At 44.7% G+C, this 17,363-nt stretch overlaps 1 protein-coding gene across 1 annotated transcript in view; it reads right to left on the minus strand.

Moving 5' to 3' along the window:
• LOC137536715 (CD209 antigen-like protein E) overlaps positions 1 to 14,346 on the minus strand; it is an 86,865-nt gene extending 72,519 nt beyond the window's left edge. Inside the window, exon 1 of the mRNA XM_068258940.1 lies at positions 14,282 to 14,346. The gene's annotated coding sequence lies outside the window, so the exon portion shown is untranslated. The remainder of the gene's footprint in view (positions 1 to 14,281) is intronic.
• Between the last annotated feature and the right edge of the window lie 3,017 nt (positions 14,347 to 17,363).

Below are 17,363 nucleotides of genomic sequence, written 5' to 3' on the forward strand. Positions count from 1 at the left end.
CCGCCGCTCTGATTGGCCGCCGGGTCCCCGGAACAAGAGCGGGGCTACGGGGAGCCCGGCGGCCAGCGATGTACGCAGAAAGGCCGGGGAGAGCCGGGGGAGATGCTGGAGTCCTGCTGTGCATCAGTGATCGCGCGCTGGACTCCTAAAAGGCAGGGAATTCCCTAGCCTGACCTGAGCTTGGGCTTACCGCTCGCAGCTCATCTCTCCAAGCCCGAGCTCAGGTTGGGCTTACCGCCAGGGAGGCTACTGAGGCTTTTCTATGTTGCCATAGCAACTGCATCCTAAGGGTAATGTACCATAGTAGTTTAGGCTGAGAGACACGGCCAAGCGTTTGCAATGTGTTTGTTTTGAAATCGATTTTGCTGCGGTTTTTCAAAACCATGATGATTTTGCGGCGAGTATCATTCAAGTCAATTGGAATGCGTTTTTCAAAATGCAAATGAATCGCAAACACTTGCAAAACACTTGGCAGTGTGTCTGTAGCAAACCTCCCAACTTTGTCAAATAAGAGGGAGGCATGCTTTTTAGGGCAAAACTAGCAAGAGACATGACTTTATTATATCTCTCATCAAAAGTCCATAAGGAATTTACATTTTCTTGTGCTTAATGTGATGTTTTGTTTTTTTTCTGCAGTGCGGCGTCTCTTCTCCAGACCACCCCTCGTCATCACACCCAGCCCTGACGCCATCCTGCTGTACTCACAGCTCATTGAAGTGCAGAGATCTCTGGTGAGTATTATTATTCCTCCCTATTGCAGCTAATCAACCCTAATTAGTGCCAATTAGGTAGAATATGTATTGTTTTCTGTGTTAATTCAAAATGTAATATATATTTCTCTTTTCAGCACCGTGAAAGAACCAGGAATGCCATGCCGATTGCCCTGGCTATCCAGAAGTCCTGGGATCAGAAGACAGGCAGGCGAGTGCACCCACTCTTCCGGTTGAGTGAACCTGCTCCAACACGTAAGAGACTAGTAAAGGGAATACCGTATTACATCCACTATAATGCACGGGACACTTGGCTTTCAGTTTTCTGTGTGTGTTTTCTTCCCACCATGTGTATATGCAGAAAAACGCACACATTTGTTTCACAGCCGCTAATGTAATAAAAAAGATGCACAGAATGTGCAGAATTATGCAGCAGGATGTCAGTTTCTTTCCTGCGCATAAGTAAAGGATAAAAAAGGGCGCATGCAGCAAGTGGACTAATTGGGTGCCGCAATAGGCGCAATATGAAATATATCAGTATTTGCGCGGCGGAGCAGAAATATGGACACCCGGTAAACAGCAGGTGATACCACAGCACCCGCTATGTATCGGGCACCGCAGGCTCCAAATGCTGATATTTTTAGGTGTCTATGGTGGCGCCCGAGAACTAGCATTTTTGGGCTTTTTTTGCCACAAATGCATCGTATCTCGGCTAGTGGAAATGGGCACTTAGGTAGCTAGTGGGTTTAGGCAGGTAGTGTGTGTGTGTGTGGGGGGGGGGATTAAGAGTTGGGCATTAGGTAGGTAGTTTGAGTGGGGGGGGTGTTATTAAGGATTAGGCATTCGGTAGGCAGTGTGCGCAGGGGAAGAGTTTAGGTTTAGGTATTAGGTAGGTAGTTTGTGCAGACGCGTGAAGGGTTAGGTAGATGGAAGCAGGAAATTTGGGCGCATGAGGCAGGTGGACAACAAAAAGGGCGCCGCCATTCACTTCCATAATAAATACCGTTTAATCGGCGCCCAACAGGAAAAAAGGGCGCTGGAGAAAAATAACGTTTTAAAAGCGGCGCCCGGAGACTTTTAATGTTTTATAACTGTTTCTCATGATTACACATTATTTAATGATTTATAATTTTTTAAACATTATTTTTAAATGAAAAACAGTACAATATTTTTTTAAAACATTACTTTTAAACGAAAAACCGTACATTTTTTTTTTTTACATTTTTAAACGAAAAACCGCACCATATTTTTTTAAAACGTTATTAATGCTTATCACAGGGGGGTCTTAGGTTTAGGCACCACCAGGGGGGTCTTAGGTTTAGGCACCAACAGGGGGGTCTTAGGTTTAGGCACCAACAGGGGGTCTTAGGGTTAGGCACCACCAGGGGGGTCTTAGGTTTAGGCACCTACAGGGGGGTCTTAGGGTTAGGCACCACCAGGGGGGTCTTAGGTTTAGGCACCAACAGGGGGGTCTTAGGTTTAGGCACCAACAGGGGGGTCTTAGGGTTAGGCACCACCAGGGGGGTCTTAGGTTTAGGCACCTACAGGGGGGTCTTAGGGTTAGGCACCACCAGGGGGGTCTTAGGTTTAGGCACCAACAGGGGGGTCTTAGGGTTAGGCACCAACAGGGGGGTCTTAGGGTTAGGCACCAACAGGGGGGTCTAGGGGTTAGGGATAGGTACAGGGAGGGTTCTGTGTGAGAGTAGGGTTAGGTATAGCTTTAGGAAAATTCGTATTAATGTTTTATAAAACGTTATTATAAATTTCAATTTTTAAACAGGGAAGATTAACGTTTTTAAAATTGCCGATTTTATACACATTATTTAATGATTTACAACTTTATAAAACATTATTTTTAAACGAAATACAACACAATTTTTTTTTAAACGTTATTCATGATTATCTTTTAAAACCCTGCGCCCTTTTTTCCCGGCGCCCTTTTTTAACGTACGCTAGGTAGATAGTGTGTTGTTAAAGGGGGGAAGAGTTTAGATTTAGACATTAGGCAGGTAATGTTTCCTGGGAAGGGGGGAATTATCCTAGTAGGGGTTTAAGGGTTAGGCTTTAGGCAGGTAGGTGGGGTGGGGGGTTAAGGGCATTAGGTAGGTGGTGTGTGCGGGGAAAGAGTTTAGGTTTAGGCATTAGGCAGGGAGTGTATGTGTGTGTGTGTGTGTGGGGGGGGGGGGGGTTAGACATTAGGCAGGTAGTGTATGCGGGGGGGGGAGGGTTAGGCAACAGGTAGGTAGTGTGTGTGTGTGGGGTAGTTTAGGTTTAGACATTAGGCAGGGAGTGTATGCGAGGGGGGGGGGTTAGACATTAGGCAGGTAGTGTATGTGTGGGGGGGGGGGGGGTTTAGGCATTAGGTAGGTAGTGTGTGCTGGGGGGGAGATGTTTAAGTGATAGGCATAAAGTAGGTAGTGTGTGCTGTTGGGGGAGATTAGGTTTAGGCAGGTAGTGTACACGGGGGGGGGGATGTTTAAGTGTTAGGCATTAGGTAGGTAGTGTGTGCTGGGGGGATTTAGGTTTAGTAAATTTTAGTCGCTAGTGGCTGGCTGGTTAGGCATCAGAAAGACGTTAATTTTAGGGGGGCAGGTTATGATTAGCCATAAGGAAGGGGTTAATGTTGGAAAGAGGTCAGTCCTAGCTGTCAGGAAACAGGTTACCCCTTATGATGGGAGTTTAGGGTCAGGTATGAGAAATTAGGTCTCTCTGTAAGAGGATTAAGCAGATTGAGTTGAGCAATGGGGAAGGAGAGCCAAAACTGCACATGAAAAATGTTTTACAAAGCTTATATAGTGGAGTATTGGTAACTGCAACATACATTTTTATCCCCGCAGCTGAATCTAATTGGTGCTAGGATCATACCAACCCTAAAGTGATAAATAGGGATTTCTGTCACATTGTCTAGTATTTTGCCTCTGACAGACCAATACTAAAGTGAGCCATACACACATCAAATTTCCCTGTCATGGGAATCTATAGCACAATGTGACACATCAATCATAATTTTTATGGATTTTTACTTGAACAAATAGAGGTGGGGGAGGCGTGGCGGTAGATCAGTGGCACATAGCATTGCACTGCATCAATCAGTCACAGCTGCATATCAATAGATTTAGATTTCATGCTGACTGCACTATACCATGCAGCTGCAACATTTAGTGAGACTTTTAGAGCAGCTTTGAGCAAAGTTGAGCATCGTTTGTATGCAAAATATGAACTGTAATAACTAGGGGGGAAAAAGACAGATTTCCTTTACAAAACTAGAACTATTTCAATGTAATCTCATTTGATCTTGTGATCATTATTTTGTGTGAACAGTATGACTAATCAACATGTTTTCTCCCCCCCCTGACAGAGACTCCGCGACCGTTTGGCGGCCCCTTCTCCCGGGCGGGCCTGTTCCTGGAGGACTGGTGATATGGAGGTGGTAAGTCTTTATTTTGTCCCATAATTCACAGTTCTGCCACTCCAGCACAGTATCCACAACATAAATAATACATGATCTCCATATAAGGTTGTAGATATACGTCCAGCGGATGGGTCCAGTGAAAAATGGCGTGGGATAAAAAACGGCGCACGGAGACGCCGATAAAATTATTAAAAACGCTATTTATCGTTATAATGAAAGTGCGCTGCAACTTACCCCTCCTGTTGTAGTGCAGCCCGTCAATGCACCGGCAGACTTTGCAGGATGATCAGCTCAGCAAGTGCCTGCAGCCGCGATGATTGCAGAGGCTGGGCTGTGCGCTGATAGCCCCACAGTTCGGGTGCTATTGCCGCTCCACTGCCTGACCAGCTTGCACTGTGCACCATGATTTTTGGTCAGGCCGAGGAGCGGTAACAGCACCGGAACTGTGGGGCTATCAGTGCACAGCCCAGCCTCTGCAATCATCGCGGCTGCAGGCACTTGCTGAGCCGATCATCCTGTAAAGTTTGCCGGTGCATTGACGGGGCTTCACTACAAGCAGGAGGGGTAAGCTGCAGCGCACTTTCATTAAAACGATAAATAGCGTTTGTAATAACCTGCGCCATTTTGTAACCTTAAATACTCTAAATAGCGTTTAATATGGTAATTGAATGCGGCGCCTTTATTTTACCTGCGTGCTGTGCGCCATTATTATCTGCTCCGCCAGCGGATGAGTACAGCACACTGTACATATTGCTCAATGGGATCCTAACTACAATAACCAGGAAAGACCTCCCTGGAGTCTGATTCCCCCCCATCTTCACTGAGATCAGCAGTAGGGATGGTCAGTTTGACCATGCATAATAGTATGCATAATATGCAACTGGATGTTGAAATATTTATTTATCTCGTTGTTGGACTAAACTAACACGTTGTCTTTCTGATCTCTTTCAGTGATTGTGGCTTGCCAGCTTGCAAGACCATGTGTGACCCACTTGGCTCCCCAGGAGAGGCAACCTGTGTCCACCCCACACATATACACAGTCAAAACCTGATTCTACTGGCGGGTAGGTATGGGCAGATAGGTATGTCGGCAGGTAGTTATGGGCAGATTGTAGTGACAGTCAGGTATTGATCATTAAATTCTAGTAAGGGGCAAATGTTAGATTCTAGTGGCTGGCAAGTAGTGATAGATAAAATATAGTGATCAACAGATAGTGATAGGTAGATTGAAGTGGGCAGCAGGTAGTGATAGGTAGATTGTAGTGGGCAGCAGATAGTGATAGGTAGATTGTAATGGGCAGCAGGTAGTGATAGGTAGATTGTAATGGGCAGCAGGTAGTGACTGGTAGATTGCAGTGGCCAGCAGGTAGTGATGAATGCATTTTAGTGACCAGCAGATATTGACAGGTAGATTGCAGTGGCCAGCAAGTAGTCATAGGGGGATTATAGTGGCCAGCAAGTAGGCATAGGTAAATTGTAGTGGCCAGCAGGTAGTAATAAGTGGATTAAAGTGGCCAGCAGGTAGTGACAGGTATATTGTACTGACCAGCAGGTAGTAATAGGTAAACTACAGTGGCCAGCAGGTAGTGACAAGTAGATTGTAGTGGCCAGCAGGTAGTGACAGGTGGATTGTAGTGGCCAGCAGGTAGTGACAGGTAGATTGTACTGGACAGCAGGTACTGATAGGTAGATTGTACTGACCAGCAGGTAGTAATAGGTGGACTGTAGTGGCCAGCATGTAGTATTAAGTGGATTATAGTGGCCAGTAGGTAGTAATAGGTGGATTTTAGTGGCCTGTGGGGGGTTACAGGTAGATTGTACTGACCAGAAGGTAGTAATAGTTGGATTGCAGTGGCCAGCAGGTAATGATGGGTGGATTATAATGGCCAGTAGGTAGTGATAGGCAGAGTGTAGTGGCCAGCAGGTAGTATTAGGTAGATGATAGTGGCCAGTAGGTAGTGATAGGTAGAGTGTAGTGGCCAGCAGGGGGTTACAGCTCTTTCCCAGGTCGTCAGTGGGGGGATGTGCAGGACTCTCTGGGTGAAGAGCCTATTCCACCAATGGGGTTGCAGCAGCAGCAGCATGGCGAGCCCTTGGTAACCATCAGAATGCTATGTGGCTAGTGCGAGGGACAGAAACATCCTGAGAGCTCTCGCAGCATTATTTCCATCAGGGCCACTTCAAACACTGAATATTCACTTTATTATCGGATATGACACAGTGGATCTCCTTGTTGAGGTGATGTAACCAGTGCATGAGGACGTAGGGGCGCTTCCTGGATTAGGGCAGATGGCGGAACATCCGCTCATATCGAGTGCACCTGGGTCTCCCTCCATGGATTTCCATATTACCGGATTTGACTTTCTTTCAACGCATGGTCATGGGAGGCTTTTTAGCCCCGTGGCAGACGTATTATGGGGCTCAGACCCCTCTTGTATAGATCAGAGCTATACGCTCTGGTCAGACACATTGTGGGGCTCAGACCCCTCTTGTATAGATCAGACCTAGACTCTCTGGTCAGACACATAGTGGATCTCCTAGTTGAGGTGATGTAACCGGTGCATGAAGACGTAGGGGCACTTCCTGGATTAGGGCAGATGGCGGAACATCCGCTCATATAGAGTGCACCTGGGTCTCCCTCCATGGATTTCCATATTACTGGATTTGACATTCTTTTACCGCATGGTCATGGGAGGCTTTTTAGCCCCGTGGCAGACACTTTATGGGGCTCAGACCCCTCTTGTCTAGATCAGACCAAGACGCTCTGATCATATATATGTGTAGCCAGACTCCTACCAGTATAGGTAGCCTTATATTCCACCAGTATAAGAGCCTTATAGCCCCCCCCCCCAGTATAGTTGGACAGAAACAACCCTAGCGTAGGTAGGTCAGAGTCTCTTCCGATATGTAGGAGTCCGCTCCTATGTAAAGGTAACAAGAGACTCCACTAAAAATAGTGAGAGGTAAGTACAGGCAGCCATAGTCTCCCTTGTATAGGTAGTCAGATCCCCCCCCTCCCTTTCCCTGTATAGCTAGCCAGAGTCCCCCCTAAGTATAGGTAGCCATATCCCACCCCCCCCCCCTAGTAAAAGTAACATTATGTGCCTCCTACTCTCAGTAATAAGTAGCCAAATTCCCACCATTAAAGGTAGCATTCTGCCACTTATGTTTCCCCAGATTCCCCCATAGTATAGGTAGTCAGAGTCCTCCCTTGCATAGGTAACCAGATCCCCCACAGCAAAGGTAGCCAAATTCCCCCCTTGTATAGGTAGGCTGATCCTTCCCCCCTCATATATGTAGCCAGAATCCCCCCACCATCTGTGGATGTCCCTGCAAGAGGTGACAGAAGATTCCCAACCAGATAAGAAGAGAAGACAGAAGATGCCCAGCAGAGACAGCGAGGCAGCATGATCTGGGGAGATACCTGGGATCCAGGGTAAAAGCCGACTGCCACATAGGAGTCAAGAAGGAATTTTTTCCCCTCCGAGGCACAAATTAGACCTAACTTGCCTCTGGGGGGGTTTTCGCCTTCTTCTGGATCCCAGGGTGAGATGACCCCACGACAATTGTAAATACAATTTGTACCTGTATTCAGGCAGTATAAATTAAAATTAGAACTAATTGACCTAAATGTTTGTGTCTTCATTGAAGTCAACTATGTGTAAATCCTCCTCTTGTGGTGCGTCTAGGGATAAATTGTGTGCCGTGTGTGTCTCCTCTGGGGATACCTGCCTGTGTGGTTGGAGTGTGTTAAAAGCCTCAACACATTGGCAATTTAGGTAACCAGAAATGATCATCAAAGATCATTTTGGATGCCTATTCCAAGTGTGTACAGGTGTACATTAAACTTTTATCTGAGACTTATCACTAATAATGGTTTTGGTCACCACACACTGTGTCTACACTTTGTGGACCTCTCATCAAACCCCCAGTAGTGAAGTTCCCAATGACTGCACTGGATGGTGGGTATTGATGTGCTGTTTGTATAGAGTAGATTGTTGGGAAAACCCAGCAGAGAGCCTTCCTTGGGGGATTTACAGGTACTGTGGGTCTGGTAGTCACTGCAAAAGGGAAACGCAAGCCAATTTTTTCATTTTAGATTCATAGTCATTGGTGTAGTTTAGACCTGGTGTCAGAATATTGTTGCCACCTTGGTTCAGTTTCCCCAGTAACAGCCATCAAGAAAGGGAAGTGAAAAGAACTCTTTACCAGTCGTGACACAGACACAATAAAATACCAGCGTGGGGGAAAGTAAAACCATTTTAAGAAAATCCTGACTGCAGGTCTAGCCCTGAGGCCGGATTCACACTGTAAACGCTTTTGTGAGTGCTTGTGTTTGATTAGCACTTGCAGAGCGCTTTTAAAAAAAAATCGCTCCCATTCACTTTCATTAAAATCGCGGTAAAAAAATCAACGCAATTGCCGCAATCACGTACGTGAAAAACGCACGTGATCGTGTCGATTTGTACATGATTTTTAACATGATTTTAATGAAAGTGAATGTGAGTGATTTTTTAAAATGCACACAGCAAGCGCTAATCAAACGCAAGCACTCACAAAAGCGCTTATAGTGTGGATCCGGCCTTATAAATTATATCCACAACTAATATTAACACACATCTGAACATAGAGGGATATGGAGGCTGCCATATTTATTTTCTTTGAAACAATACCCATTGCCTGGCTGCCGTGCTGACATGCTTATTTCAGGTGTGTGATTAAGACACTGCTGCAGCTGAAGAGATCAGCTGGACTGCCAGGCAACTGGTATTATTAAAAAGGAAATAATAATGGCTGCCTCCAGTTCAGGGGTACTTTAGACATTATGGTTGGTCTTACACTTTTAAAGAGAATCGGAGGTGGGTTTTAAAAATGCTATCAGCACACAGATGCTGGGTCTGCCTATACTGCCCAGCCTCTGTTGCTATACTGCTCCTCTCTGCCCCCCCCCCCCCCCCTGCGCTCTGCTTTCCCCCCATAAGTCGCCGAGCTGTCGACACACAGCGTGACGCAGCCAGCTGTTCACCTCTGCATCTGTCAGTCTCTGCCGCTTACCCGCCTCCTCCATAGCTCCGGTCCCCGCCTGCATCCCTTCCCTCCCCGCTGATTGGGTTCTCTTTAAATAAAAAAGCTATGGCAAGCAACCTGAGAGGCTAAACACTGTCCCACATACAAAGATTACAAATTCCTTTACTAAAAAGCAAATAATTATCCCTCCATCAGCAGCACTGAGCTCACACACCACATCAGTCTATTGGTGGGGACCGATTACTCAAATCAGTCCAAAATTGCAGATCTCTGTGGGAGTCAAGTGTAAAATCCTTTGAAGTCAGCGGTGGGGGGGGGGGGGGGGGGGGGAGTTTTCTGGCTTGTGTTTTGGTCCCTGGTGAGCTTGTGCAGCAGCCACATGCAACAATAAACCCTCTTTCTGAACGGCGCGCTTACTGGGCTCCTGTCTGCTGGCCACGGAGTGCCTTTTGGCTACAATTTAATGCAGCCCAATGACAATGATTTTAGATGGTGGCAAAAAAAGCCTCATGTCAAGTGTGAGTATGGCACCAGCTGCACTCAGGTACCTTGGCTGCCTCCCCACTGCCTGTGCCGAGAAATAACAAGATTTAGCCTTTCTAGATACATAACACAGTTGAAAAATATATACATCAGCCAGTGCTCATCTCCATCTCCCCTATAACAAAGCTTTACCTGGCTTGGCTTGGTTGGTTGTTATCTACATCATTCTACTTGAACACATCTGACTTTCTCTTGACAGCTCATCTCCATACTTTCACCAGGTGGCTCAAGGTATTATGTCTGGAGGGTCAGCATTATAGTAAAGAATCTAGCCTAATGAGTTAATGTAAGTAGTCTGTTTGTTTCCCTATAGGTGTACTTTGTAGTGATCCTTTATGGTGGTCCTGATCATGCGGTGCATTCACCCCAGTGACCACAAGTACTGACACCTTCAATAGTTATGTTTGTGGGTTTATTATTATACAGCTTGATTACAAATCCAGACACATATTACAGTAAGGCCAGCCACAGGCTTCCAAATGTACATCTTTAGATAGCAGGTCCACAAACAACTATGGCCAGACTACTATCTTCAGACTTATGAGAGACTTTGGCTGTTGGTGGTTTGCCGATGCAGCACTGAATGAGGTTTTCTCATTCACTGCCACTGGGTTGCCATGGTTATGTGATGGTCTTCCAATCTTCAGCTGGAAATAATCCATCCTGGTTGACTGAGATTTAGGCCTCTTTTACACTATATGCAGCCTGAAAAAATGCTGCCTTTCATCATAGAAGTAGAAGTCCTATCACATTAAACATGGTGCGTCACTGTGAAGCGGGTCCCGGTGTGGTAACATGTTGCATGCAGTGCATTACTAGCCAACTTGCATGATAACCCTGGAGGAGAGGCATATTTTTAATGGAAAGTATGCCTCACAGATTTCGTTGCTGGTGCATCTTCTTGGGTGCAGCACAATCGTGAAGATTACACTGCACCAAGTATTAGAATCAGAATCAGATTTATTTCGCCAAGTGCAGCAGTTGCCACACTCGGAATTGTTTGTGGTGCACATCGGCATAGAGCATAAAACATAGTAGTGCAAACCATGTAATAATAAACAGACAAAGACGTTAAAACAAGTTAGTGCAAAAAAACATGTGCAGACAAAGGAATTTAAGGTACTGTAGTGCAAAACTACATGCTGAACCACGGAATAAGTACATATTTATTTAGGCCTGGGTCACAGTTTTTCTGTGTGTGTGACTTGAGTTCAGAAGGCACACTGCTTAGGGGAAAAACCAGCTCCTGTGCCTGGAGGTTTTGGTGGAAATAGCCTTAGGCCAAGATTCACCAGGCTGTACGTAAAAATTACCATTCAATTAGCAGTTGGATTACAAAAAATTCTATGAGTGGCTACAAGTATCTTACAGGACACCCGAGGCAAAAATAAACGAATGAAATAAACGACTGTATCTATCTTCCCCTTTCTAATACTGACTTTTTAGGATATTCCACGGTTTTATTTTATGTTTAAATCTACTTCATTCATTGAAGTATGCCAGAGCTAAAATTTATGAACGATTGACCCTTTCTATCTCTCTCCTTCTCTCAGAATCCATTTTCTGCTAGGAAAGTGTTTTTATAGTTGGAATTTCTTATCAGTGAGGGTCACACTATAGTCACTCCCTATCTGAGTCAAGAATGAGTCAGCCACTTACATACCTGATAATTAACTCTTTCAGGCACAGAAAAAAAAAAGGAACACATCATAGTTATTTGTGTGCTAGGCACTGTACATACCCATGTCTATCTCATCATGTCACATGCCACCTCGGGTATCCTTTAACCTAAAGCAGTCAATTCACAGCTGAAATCTCTGAGACAGCTTTCTGTATCCTTCCCCTTAACCATGATGGTGAACAATATTTGTCTTCAGATCATTTGAGGGCTGGAACCCACTAGAGCGATTTTCTGAGCGTTTAGGGAGTGATTCAAACCACTAGCGGATTTCCCTAAACGCTCAGCTAATGGTAATGGATGGGCCAAATTCCACTGGAGCTATTGCGAATTTGCGATTACAAAATCACAAAATGCAGGACATGCAGCATTTATAGCGGTTAGTGTTTCTGCAATGTAAATTATATAAACGCTGGCCTAATCGCTCATTAACACCTACACAGAGCGATTTTGCTAACGTTTTTACATTACTGCACACTGTAACAAATTTAAAATTAATTGAAAGGACCAATCAGAATTAAAAACGCTAATCGCTATGCAACCGCTGGCAAATTGATTACACTTTTTAAAATCACTACCCAAAACGCTCATGAAATCGCTTACAAAACGCTCATACAAAACGCAAGCGATGGCGATTAGCGATTTGTAGTGGGTTCCAGGCCTTAGGGCTGGAACCCACTAGAATGATTTTCTGAACGTTTAGGGAGCGATTCAAACCGCTGGCAATTTCCCTAAACGCTCAGCTAATGTTAATGGATGGGCTAAATTCCACTGGTGCAATTGCGATTACCAAATCACAAAACTCAGGATATGCAGCATTTTTCGCATTTAGCGTTAGCGATTAGTGTTAGCGTTTCTGCAATGTAAAGTATATAAACGCTGGCATAATCGCTCGTCAAAACCTACACAGAGCGATTTTGCAAGCGTTTTTACATTGCTGCACACTGTTACAAAATGAAAATTAATTGAAAGAACCAATCAGAATTAAAAACGCTAATCGCTACACAACCGCTGGCAAATTAATTACGCTTTTTAAAATCGCTCCCAAAAACGCTCATGAAATCGCTTACAAAACACTCATACAAAACTCTAGTGATTGCGATTAGCGATAGCGTTTTGTAGTGGGTTCCAGGCCTTAGAGTGGTTTTGAGACCCCTATGTTGCTACTCTTCCGAGAAAATTAAAAGAGGAGGGAAACTTACAACTTGACCCCCTTACACACTCTTTCTCATAATTGTATTCACCTGTGTATGTAGGTCAGGGGTCACTGAGCTTACCAAGCCAAATTGAGTTCCAAAAACTAGTTTTAAATGTTTTGGAATCAATAAAATGACAACAGAGCCCAAATGTATGCACCTGCCTAATTTTATTTAAACAATTATTGCACACTTTCTGTAACTCCAATAAACTTAATTTCCATTCTCAAATATTACTGTGTGTTTCTCCTATATGATATATTTAATTGGCATTCATAACAACCAACAATTTATACAGGAAAATCATGACGATTAACAAGGTTGCCCAAACTTTCCCACTGTAGATGTAATCACTGACCAATAGTAAAATTCCTCTATTATCATTGCTGCATTTCCTCCCCCTCTTTATTTGATAGATTCGTGAACTAGGCCATTGATTAACATGAGTGTTCAGCTTAAATCAGCACAAAAATAGACAAGTGTGTCTGACTCACAGTATAGAGGTATAGGGAACACCTTATATTCGAATCAGACCCATGGAGGGGCAACAAAGAGCTATAGGCTTAGTGAGAAGTGTAGCGGAAGGTAAGTTTTAGCTGTTAGGGTGGGGGGAGATTAGAGTTAGGCATCAGAAAGCACGCATCATTAATTGCGCACCCGCAGCTGGGAGTGCTCTGCGCATGCTCAGAACGTAGTAGTGACATCATGTGCAGAGTGCGTGATCAAGGACACGCGCAGCTGGGTCAGCGCCTGCGCACTAATGCTTGACCTGGCTGCGGGGGGATTTGCACAATAACGGAGGGGAACGGAGGACTTTTTTACTTTTTCATTCAGCTCTGTTATCCTTCAAGAGTTACATTTCAATTTTGCATTGAAGTCTATGGTGCTGACTGTCCACATTAATTGTGAAACCCCCGACACAAATTCACAATTTATGGCAAAGAAAAAAACACTTTGGGCCCTTTTCCACTAGCAATCGCACTCACAAATCACAAACGCCAGCGATTGCGATTTTTCATTAATTTTGTTTTGCGATTCCGATTTTCATTTGCATTGCATTATCCCTCTGAAAATCAGTCCAGAAACCGATCGCAATTTGCGATTTACAAATCGAATCACTATAGTGGAAAATACTTCTCATGATTTCTATGATAAAGTAGCAACCCTAGCGATTTAAAAATCACTAGCGATTTGCGATTTTGCGATTCAGCTTTGTAGTGGAAAAAGGCCCTTTGTAGTTTTTGAGAAAACAGATTTTAAAGTTTGCATGAAAAAGTGATGTATAAACCCCTTAAATGCCAGATTTCAACATATTTGTCAATAAATAAGAAAATGGACAGCCTACAGTCCCCCCTTCCACTGCTAACCACTTGTGCCCCATGCAGGCTTGTATTCCCCAGGGAATTGGTTACCCGCCATTGTTAGGCCTTTGCACCCTGAGCTAGAAGCTATAGCAACACCCTACTGATGTAGTGGTACCAGGGCCTTTACTATCGCTGTAGTAACTGCATCCTCATGGAAAGGAGTAGTTACTAAGGCTTTTTTTGACATGCATACAAAAAAACATTTGATGTGAACCAGCCTATTGATTAACATGTGCTGTCAGAGCTAATGTGTTTTCACATACAGGAAAATATACACTGTGAATATACAAAAAAATGTTATTTAAAAATTCTGAAACTGGGCTTTAAATAATACATTTATTTACACAGACCTGTATATAAAGCCTGAAAGCCTGAAAGAGGCGCTTCTGAGGAGCACTGTACTCACTGCTTCTATTTTCTGCATATTATAGTACAGAAAAAGCACCATTCTAATCATTATCATTGCTGTGCTATTTGTTGTCATTAGCTATGGTCACATGATGCTGCATGAGCCAGCCTCTAGCAGTGGCAGTTATGGTCTCACACTGCTGCATGAGCCAGCCTCCAGCAGTGGCAGTTACAGTCTCAAGCTGCTGCATGAGCCACCTCAACTGTCACTCCAGGCCTAGCAGCATTTGATGCAGCAGCATACCTGGTGTTCTCCCTGAACTGATCCCTGAATTTGGCTATATCTGACTTCTACAACATGTTTTTCCAACTGCTCTGCTACGTGTGGCTCTGCCTTGTGCCTCCAGTCCTTGCCTGGCAGTTTTTCATCATTTGTGGCAGAATCTGGACTCTGGCTGGACACTGTAAGTATCAGCAGTACACACACAACATGACACTATGTTTCCATATATCTCTACTAGATGTTCACATTATCAGCCATAGGGGGTTTCCAAGGAAGGAGATTTATTAGTAGTATTTAGTGTGTATATAATAAATGGCTATCCCTATCTATCAAGGGTTCATTTGTTTTTTTAAATCTAGGCCTTTCCACAGTGGCGTAGCAATAGGAGATGCAGAGGTAGCGGCCGCACCAGGGCCCTTGGGCCAGAGGGTCCCCAAGGGGTCCACTTTCAGCCACAGTATTAGCTCTTTATTGGTCCTGTGCCGGTAATAATCACTTCTATAGATGCTCTGAATAGCAATCATCATCAGTGATCAAACTGTTCCCCATCCCCTTCTTGCACCTCTGACACTGTGCTTGTTCTTGGCAGGTTTTGGTGCGCTGCATCAATTGTTATGTATAGAGTGCTGGGGAGGAGGGGGGCAATGGAAAACTTGCACTGGGGCCCACAACTTCTTAGCTACGCCACTGCCTTTCCATGTTGCCACAGCAACATCCTCCTGCTGATGTAAAATGTGTGTACAAGGGACTGTACCATTACTGTGGCAACTGCACCCTTATGTCAAGTAGTAGATACTGAGGCATACATGCAAAAATGGCATCGGGGAAAAAGGGCACGTGGTGTAAACGATAAGCGGTAACAGTGTGTATATAAATATTGTGTTGTATTTCGTTTACAATAATGTTTTACAAATGAATAAAACATTTAATAATGTGTATGAAATCGCAAATTGTGAAAACGATAATTTTCCATTTTGAAAGTAAAACGTATAATTACGTTTGTTAAAAAACGATAATATATGTATAATCATTATAATTGTATAATATTGTATATAACCTTCATTTATCGTTTCTTCATGAAAATATTGTTTATAGCCCTCCCTCTACCTATCCCTAACCCTTAGACCCCTCCTGGTGGTGCCCCCCTGGTGGTGCCTAACCCTAAGACCCCCTGGTGGTGCCTAACCCTAAATCCCCCTGGTGGTGCCTAACCCTAAGACCCCCCTGGTGGTGCCTAACCCTAAAACCACCCTGGTGGTGCCTAACCCTAAGACCCCCCTGGTGGTGCCTAACCCTAAGACCCCCCTGGTGGTGCCTAATCCTAAATCCCTCCTGGTGGTGCCTAGTGCCTAAGACCTCCCCTGGTGGTGCCTAACCCTAAGACCTCCCCTGGTGGTGCCTAGCCCTAAGGGCATATTTCCACTACATGCAGATTGGATGCAGAAATGTATACAGTATATATGTAAAAACACATGTTTTTTTTTCTTCTGCCCTGTGCGACTCTTCAGGGCCACTTTAAATTTTTGTCCCGCCCTGTGACATCACGCCGCCGCTCTGATTGGCCGCCGGGTCCCCGGAACAAGAGCGGGGCTATGGGGAGCCCGGCGGCCAGCGATGTACGCAGAAAGGCCGGGGAGAGCCGGGGGAGATGCTGGAGTCCTGCTGTGCAGCAGTGATCGCGCGCTGGACTCCTAAAAGGCAGGGAATTCCCTAGCCCGACCTGAGCTCGGGCTTACCGCTCACAGCTCATCTCTCCAAGCCCGAGCTCAGGTCGGGCTTACCGCCAGGGAGGCTACTGAGGCTTTTCTATGTTGCCATAGCAACTGCATCCTAAGCGTAATGTACCATAGTAGTTTAGGCTGAGAGACACGGCCAAGCGTTTGCAATGTGTTTGTTTTGAAATCGATTTTGCTGTGGTTTTTCAAAACCATGGTGATTTTGCGGCGAGTATCATTCAAGTCAATTGGAATGCGTTTTTCAAAATGCAAATGAATCGCAAACACTTGCAAAACACTTGGCAGTGTGTCTGTAGCAAACCTCCCAACTTTGTCAAATAAGAGGGAGGCATGCTTTTTAGGGCAAAACTAGCAAGAGACATGACTTTATTATCTCTCTCATCAAAAGTCCATAAGGAATTTACATTTTCTTGTGCTTAATGTGATGTTTTGTTTTTTTTCTGCAGTGCGGCGTCTCTTCTCCAGACCACCCCTCATCATCACACCCAGCCCTGACGCCATCCTGCTGTACTCACAGCTCATTGAAGTGCAGAGATCTCTGGTGAGTATTATTATTCCTCCCTATGGCAGCTAATTAACCCTAATTAGTGCTAATTAGGTAGAATATGTATTGTTCTCTGTGTTCATTCAAAATGTAATATATATTTCTCTTTCCAGCACCGTGAAAGAACCAGGAATGCCATGCCGACTGCCCTGGCTATCCAGAAGTCCTGGGATCAGAAGACAGGCAGGCGAGTGCACCCACTCTTCCGGTTGTGTGAACCTGCTCCAACACGTAAGAGATTAGTAAAGGGAACACCGTATTTCATCCACTATAATGCACGGGACACTTGGCTTTCAGTTTTCTGTGTGTGTTTTCTTCACACCATGTGTGTTTGTATGCAGAAAAATGCACACATTTTTTTCACAGCCGCTAATGTAATAAAAAAGATGCACAGAATGTGCAGAATTATGCAGCAGGATGTCAGTTTCTTTCCTGCGCATAAGTAAAGGATAAAAAAGGGCGCATGCAGCAAGTGAACTAATTGGGTGCCGCAATAGGCGCAATGTGAAATATATCAGTAT

This window comes from Hyperolius riggenbachi, chromosome 10, assembly GCF_040937935.1.
Source record: "Hyperolius riggenbachi isolate aHypRig1 chromosome 10, aHypRig1.pri, whole genome shotgun sequence".
Classification (NCBI taxonomy): domain Eukaryota; kingdom Metazoa; phylum Chordata; class Amphibia; order Anura; family Hyperoliidae; genus Hyperolius; species Hyperolius riggenbachi.